Source organism: Schistocerca serialis, chromosome 2 (genome assembly GCF_023864345.2).
Source record: "Schistocerca serialis cubense isolate TAMUIC-IGC-003099 chromosome 2, iqSchSeri2.2, whole genome shotgun sequence".
Taxonomy (NCBI): Eukaryota; Metazoa; Arthropoda; class Insecta; order Orthoptera; family Acrididae; genus Schistocerca; species Schistocerca serialis.
The window spans coordinates 299,598,203-299,606,760 of NC_064639.1; positions in this window are offsets into that span (position 1 = coordinate 299,598,203).

Here is an 8,558-nt window from a genome sequence, read left to right on the forward strand (position 1 = left end):
AGCTCAAATTGTCTGCTAAATCGTTTATATAAATTAAGAACAGCAGAGAGCCTATAACACTTCCTCGGGGAACATCAGATATCACTTCTGTTTTACTCGACGACTTTTCTGTCAGTTACAAAGAACTGTGACCCTTCTAACAAGAAATGACGAATCCAGCAGCACAACTGAGACGATATTCCATAGGCACCCAGTTTGATTAGAAGTCGCTTGTGAGGAAAGGCGTCAAAAGCCTTCTGGAAATCTAGAAATACGGAATCAATTTGCATCCTGTGTCGATACTAGTCATTACTTCGTGTGAATGAAGAACTAGTTATGTTTCACGAAAACTATATTTTCTGACCCGTGCTGACTGTTGTCAATAGATCGTTTTGTTCTAGGCAATTCATAATGTTCGAACACAGTATATGTTCTAAAATCCAACTGCAAATCGACGTTGCTGATAGGGGTCTGCAGTTCTGCTGATTACTCCTACTTCCGTTCTTGAGTGTTGGTATGACCTGTGCAACTGTCCTGTCTTTAGGTACGGATATTTCGTCGAGCGAGCGGTTGTCTACAGGGTGTTACAAAAAGGTACGGCCAAACTTTCAGGAAACATTCCTTACACACAAAGAAAGAAAATATGTTATGTGGACATGTGTCCTGAAACGCTTACTTTCCATGTTAGAACTCATTTTATTACTTCTCTTCAAATCACATTAATCATGGAATGGAAACACATAGCAACAGAACGTACCAGCGTGACTTCAAACACTTTGTTACAGGAAATGTTCAAAATGTCCTCCGTTAGCGAGGATACATGCATCCACCCTCCGTCGCATGGAATCCCTGATGCGCTGATGCAGCCCTGGAGAATGGCGTATTGTATCACAGCCGTCCACAATACGAGCACGAAGAGTCTCTACATTTGGTACTGGGGTTGCGTAGACAAGAGCTTTCAAATGCCCCCATAAATGAAAGTCAAGAGGGTTGCGATCAGGAGAGCGTGGAGGCCATGGAATTGGTCCGCCTCTACCAATCCATCGGTCACCGAATCTGTTGTCGAGAAGCGTACGAACACTTCGACTGAAAAGTGCAGGAGCTCCATCGTGCATGAACCACATGTGTCGTACTTGTAAAGGCACATGTTCTAGCAGCACAGGTAGAGTATCCCGTATGAAATCATGATAACGTGCTCCATTGAGCGTAGGTGGAAGAACATGGGGCCCAATCAAGACATCACCAACAACGCCTACCCAAATGTCAAATGTCAAATGAGTCGCATGTCAACACAAGCACCGAAGTCAACATTACCTTCCTTCAATTGGGCCAACTGGTGGTGAATCGAGGAAGTACAGTACATACTGACGAAATTAAATGAGCTCTAACATGGAAATTAAGCGTTTCTGGACACATGTCCATATAACATCTTTTCTTTATTTGTGTGTGAGGAATGTTTCCTGAAAGTTTGGCCGTACCTTTTTGTAACACCCTGTATAATCGACGAAATGCTGACTGCAGGCCTGGACAGTACTACACCGTCGTCAAATTACCTTAATACCGGCCCTAAACAAGACTGGCCCACCCCCGTACTGAGTGGCATCGCAAAGTGGAGACGTGATTACTACCTGACCGCTTTTACACCCTACTACGGGAATCATGAGGCATCAGACATATCCTAGACTCGTCGGTTATTTATTTATTTGTCGTATGGAGACAGCAGCAAATATTGCGAAATACATACTGTTTACAATTATACATTTAAGGATTTAGGCATGAAGCTGGTATGTTCAAATTCTTAAAGTTAGTAACTTAATAACACTAGAAGGAGGACATTTAAACTATGAAGTCTGGACTGTTAACTAAAACAGATACGTTAATAACAGTTCAACATCTATTGAATGAAACCATTGATAGCAGAGGGAGCAGCATTAACAAAATCACTGAATGGTCCTGGGTACTTTCTTAGAGGGCAGTCTCTTACAATGTGCTGAACGGTTTGTTCTTGGGAACCACAATCACAGGCTGGAAATCCTGGAGTCCCGCCCTTGTGGGTCAGAGCATTGCACATGGCGTGATCGGTTCTTATCTTAATCAATCGTGTCCTCCTCAGATCAAGTCCTGGTACGGTAGCAGATGGATCTTGAAGATCTTGATGTTTTATTGTTGCAGTATGCCATCTCCTGCACCACTCTCCTTTAAGGTCACACTTGTTGCTGTTTTTTTTTTTCATTATGCCACAGTGGAGTGCGCGATATCAAGCGGCCTGGAGGAGGGTCATTAATGACTGTACGAACTGGAAGGTCTTGGGGGCTAGTCGGTGTGATGCAGCTCCTTCTTAGCGTCGCAATTCAGGTGGTGGAATGTTACTGATCGTGTGCAGCCAAGAGCTTGGTGTGGATTTTACTGTACCCGCAATAATTCTCATTGATTCTTTGAAATGGATGTCTAGTTTCCTTGTATGAGCACTTTGATGCCATACTGGGACGCAATATTCAGCTACTGTGTATACTAATGTCAGAGGTGCAGTTCGTAGATTGGAAGCTTCAGCACCCCAGGTTGGGCCAGCCAATTTCCTTATGATGTTATTCCGAGTCTTTAGCTTTTGGCTAGAGTTTTACCGATGTTTTTTTATATGTTAACGGCCGATCGAGTTGACACCAAAGTATTTAGGTTGGAAATTGTGTCTGATACTCCGTTGAGAGAAATTCACATTGAGCTGTTGGTTTGCGATTCTGTTGTTTAAGTAGAATGCGCAGAGTTCTGTCTTGGCTTCATTTGATTGGGGTCTCCGTGCTTTCTAATATGTGTTGAGATTTTCTAAGTTTGTAGACAATATGTTTTGTCCTTCTTAGAGTGTGCTGGTTTCTACGGCTATGGCAAAGTCATCAGCGTAGCAAAACTTTTTTGCTAGTAGTGTTTGGAATGTCACTGGTATACAGTTTGAAGAGCAAGGGTGCTAGGACGGATCCTTGGGGAAACCCATTTTTTATGGTATTTAGGTTGGAAATTGTGTCTGATACTCCGTTGAGAGAAATTCACATTGAGCTGTTGGTTTGCGATTCTGTTGTTTAAGTAGAATGCGCAGAGTTCTGTCTTGGCTTCATTTGATTGGGGTCTCCGTGCTTTCTAATATGTGTTGAGATTTTCTAAGTTTGTAGACAATATGTTTTGTCCTTCCTAGAGTGTGCTGGTTTCTACGGCTATGGCAAAGTCATCAGCGTAGCAAAACTTTTTTGCTAGTAGTGTTTGGAATGTCACTGGTATACAGTTTGAAGAGCAAGGGTGCTAGGACGGATCCTTGGGGAAACCCATTTTTTATGGTAATGACTTACTATGATTTTATCCAACGTTAACTTTGAAGTAATGATTGATTAACATACTTCCCACAACTGTCGTCCGTTTGTTACGTGGGACATGTTTTTTTTTACCTTCAGCAGTAGTCCATCTAGCTAACAGTATCACATGCTGCTGACAGATAAACAAAGGCCACCGATGTCTTTAGTTTCTTATGGAATCCATCCTCGATGTAGGATGTCAAGGATAGAACCTGTTCACAACAGCTGCGTTGGCTTCTGAACCTAGCCTGACAAGTTGGAGTTATTTATTATTCCTTGAATTCTGTTAAGGATAAATCGTTCCAGTAGTTTGAAGCACACGCTGAGCAGCGCTGGGAGGTAACTTGTGGGGCATTAACTTGCTTTCCGGACTTAAGGACTGCTAGTGCATGTGCAATTTTGAACTGTTAAGGTACTTTTCCAGTCTCGAGTACATCGTTGTAGATCCTCTGCAGCCAGGTTCTTCCATGTTCCCCAATATCTCTTATAAATTCAGGGAATATGCCATTAGTCCTGCTAATTTCCTCATTTTCAGTGTTTTGATAGCCTCATTTGTATCTCTTTCATTAAAAGGGTCTGATACTATGGTGTTACCATGAAGGTAGCTACTAACTTCATTCAGTTCACCCTTTATCTTTTCTTAGTCGTCGGTGAAGAGAATCCAAAGATACTGATCCATTCCGGTCATTTCCTCGCTCGCGTTGCTAGGGAATTGTACTGTTTCTCTTAACGGACACCTAGAGGGCAAATTGACGGGGTAGATATTGCTACGTACTGTCCGGGTCGATTCATCCCATCCAGTTTCCTCCAAAAAAGCAACGCACGGTTCTGTTCCACTTTCCTCCGGGTAATTTGCAGGGAGCGATCACAAGGTCTTGTTGATCCTGGTCGGCCACTACGAGACAGTTTTTGTTTTAACAAGGAAATTCGCCAAACTGCCGTGCACATTGAGAAGTTATTTTATTTTGTTTTCGCTACCAATTTCGGCAATTCAACATGCCGTCTTCAGGTCCCACATGCACTTCCCAAAAATTATCGATATTGGCGCGCTGGGACCATTTGTTTCTGGATGTCTTGAATTCTCAAGTGCTTCCTTCGAAGACTAAAATTGCAGTCAAGCCAGCACGGCTTTTTGGCGAATTTCTTTGTTAAATATTTGACCAGCCGCTATCCCACGTCCACAATGGATCAACAGAGACAGTGGTTGGATGTTCGAATGCTGTCGCCGTGTCGTACGTCAGTTTGGCAAGCGGCTTCCTATGTCGACGTCGATTCCTGCTGCAGCATGACGATTTGTGCAGTACCTAAGCTTGAAACGACCCTTCGAGGTATGCTGAGAGACTGAATAGAGTCTACACGCCGATTGTCCTGTTCACGGTCGGAGAAGTAGCGCATTCGACGGAATTGCACGAAGATTGCATGTTTCTTTTATCTGAACTCAGCAATTATTTTTGGTCAAAAGAGTTTTGAGAAAGAGGTTTTTTTTTCAGAAAATCACAAACTATTGTGATGACATTAGTGTGGTACTTTGCTTGACTACTTTGTATCCGATCTTTATCCTGCGCGTACAGATTCGTAACTAGAAAATAACCAGTAAACCCCCCATTCTTTAATTAATCGAGCCTCCGTGCACCAGGGCGAGCTGACAAGTAATGCCTGCGAATTTTTTATGAGAAAATTCTTAAAGCTTTTTAAATAAAATAAATGTCATTAAAATAATCTATATCTCTCTTATTTATGTCTACACATTTGCAAATCTCTGCCACTAGACGGCTCCGAATTGCAGCCCATGACATGGTGGTGTGTAACGAACTATGTCGGTGCGCGAGAAACAGCATATGCAATCTAGTTTCGAATTCGACGAGTTCGTCCACACATGGAGAACCGTCTCCTTCAACATGGCAATCCCTGACCACACACGAGTGCTGCGACATCTGCAATAATCTGACGCCTTGGGTTCATTGTTATTGCTCATTCCAACTTGGCCCCATCCCATTTTCATCTCTTTCCAAAACTTAAAGAATATCTTCGAGGACTTCATATTGACAACTGACGAGGCGCTGCAAGCAGAGATCAGGATGTGGCTCAGTCAACAAAGTCAAATATTTTACAGTGACGGTAACAACAAACTGATCTCTCGTTGAGACAAATGTGTTCGTTCCCAGGGTGACTATGTTGAGAAATAAACATGTAGACATGAAGAATAATGAAGCAGTAAGAGAAATTCGGAAGCATTAATTTTAAGAACGCCCTCGTACAAAACAAACGTCTGATTATTCTACAATTGAGTTAATGTGTTAAACATTTGACGTTATACATGTAAGCGAGGAAGGGTCACGAAAGGTTTGAAATTACTTATAAAGTTTGTTGGAAGTCGCTAAGTAATCGCCGGCCGCAGTGGCCATGCGGTTCTAGGCGCTTCAGTCTGGAACCGCGCGACCGCTCCGGTCGCAGGTTCGAATCCTGCCTCGGGCATGGATGTGTGTTATGTCCTTGGGTTAATTAGGTTTAATTAGTTCTAAGTTCTAGGGGACTGATGACCTCAGATGTTAAGTCCCATAGTGCTCAGAGCCATTTGATTCAAATGGCTCTGAGCACTATGTGACTTAACATCTTAGGTCATCAGTCCCCTAGAACTTAGAACTACTTAAACCTAACTAACCTAAGGACATCACACACATCCATGCCCGAGGCAGGATTCGAACCTGCCACCGTAGCAGTCCCGCGGTTCCGGACTGCAGCGCCTAGAACAGCATGACCACCGCGGCCGGCTAGCCATTTGAACCAGCTAAGTAATCTCATGAAACACTAGATGAATATAGTCTGGTTAATTTGCGCTCCATTTAAGCAAAAGCAAGTCTTTCAGGTATCTTAATGTCTATGACCTTATATGTCGTGAATTATGTGTCGTATAATGATATAGTTTACACGTACATTCAGTGATATATTTGGATACTGTCTGCAGAGTTTGTTGCGAACAGAATTAGTAGCAAAGAAATAAAAAATTAAAATGTCATGCCTGGCAATGAACTTTTAGTGCATGAACAGCGAATGTATACTAAGCGATAAACTTTTCTTCTTTCATCATTTTTGGGGGATGATCAGCGAGAAAATGTTTCATAAGGCTTTGAAATTATGTTTAAAGTTTGTTGGATGTCGCTAAGTGCTCTCATTCTCAAATACTGGATGGATATTGTTGGGGTGGTGAGCTACGCTCCGACAAGACGTTTAGACACAGTTCCTACCTGTAGTATTAGTCTTACAGGGTTATTACAAATGACTGAAGCGATTTCACAGCTCTACAATAACTTTATTATTTGAGATATTTTCTCAATGCTTTGCACATACACACAAAAACTCAAAAAGTTTTTTTAGGCATTCACAAATGTTCGATAGGTGCCCCTTTAGTGATTTGGCAGACATCAAGCTGATAATTAAGTTCCTCCCACACTCGGCGCAGCATGTCCCCATCAATGAGTTCGAAAGCATCGTTGATGCGAGCTCGCAGTTCTGGCACGTTTCTTGGTAGTGGAGGTTTAAACACTGAATCTTTCACATAACCCCACAGAAAGAAATCGCATGGGGTTAAGTCGGGAGAGCGTGGAGACCGTGACATGAATTGCTGATCATGATCTCCACCACGACCGATTCATTGGTTTTCCAATCTCCTGTTTAAGAAATGCCGAACATCACGATGGAAGTGCGGTGGAGCACCATCCTGTTGAAAGATGAAGTCGTCGCTGTCGGTCTCCAGTTGTGGCATGAGCCAATTTTCCAGCATGTCCAAATACATGTGTCCTGTAACGTTTTTTTCGCAGAAGAAAAAGGGGCCGTAAACTTTAAACCGTGAGTTGCACAAAACACGTTAACTTTTGGTGAATTGCGAATTTGCTGCACGAATGCTTGAGGATTCTCTACCGCCCAGATTCACACATTGTGTCTGTTCACTTCACCATTAAGAAAAAATGTTGCTTCATCACTGAAAACAAGTTTCGCACTGAACGCATCCTCTTCCATGAGCTGTTGCAAGCGCGCCGAAAATTCAAAGCGTTTGACTTTGTCATTGGGTGTCAGGGCTTGTAGCAATTGTAAACGGTAAGGCTTCTGCTTTAGCCTTTTTCGTAAGATTTTCCAAACCGTCGGCTGTGGTACGTTTAGCTCCCTGCTTGCTTTATTCGTCGACTTCCGCGGGCTACGCGTGAAACTTGCCCGCACGCGTTCAACCGTTTCTTCGCTCACTGCAGGCCGACCCGTTGATTTCCCCTTACAGAGGCATCCAGAAGCTTTAAACTGCGCATACCATCGCCGAATGGAGTTAGATGTTGGTGGATCTTTGTTGAACTTCGTCCTGAAGTGTCGTTGCACTGTTATGACTGACTGATGTGAGTGCATTTCAAGCACGACATACGCTTTCTCGGCTCCTGTCGCCATTTTGTCTCACTGCGCTCTCGAGCGCTCTGGCGGCAGAAACCTGAAAGCGGCTTCAGCCGAACAAAACATTATGAGTTTTTCTACGTATCTGTAATGTGTCGTGACCATATGTCAATGGATGGAGCTACAGTGAATTTATGAAATCGCTTCAATCATTTGTAATAGCCCTGTACTTTAACATTATACGTCGTAAAAAGCAGATTATGACAGTATTTTAAATTTTTAAATTCGGTCAACAATTACGCAAATTACTGGAAAAAAAATTTTTGTCCGTGGAAAGCGTTACAAAGGCAACCTGTAACTGGGACTGTAGGCCATGAGCCACGTACCGTGGCAGCCACTTGGTTATATAGATGATTGTCAAAAAAAAATGGCTCAAATGGCTCTGAGCACTATGGGACTTAACATTTATGGTCATCAGTCCCCTAGAACTTAGAACTACTTAAACCAAACTAACCTAAGGACATCACACAACACCCAGTCATCACGAGGCAGAGAAAATCCCTGACCCCGCCGGGAATCGAACCCGGGAACCCGGGCGTGGGAGATGATTGTCAAAATCATGAATAAGAATAACAGCAAGGATCACTCAATCGGCGTCAGTAGCATCACTATCTACACCAACAAATTCCCAAATAACAACACAAAAAGAATTTCGCCCTCACAAATGTATTATTTACATCACATCGGATTTTATTTCCTTGTATTACGATCCTAACCCTCTAGTTACTCTTAGAGGAACACTCAGTTGAACTCTATTATCCATCTCTGCCAGTTGAGGACGTTTTAGCAGTTCACAGGAAACCAGGA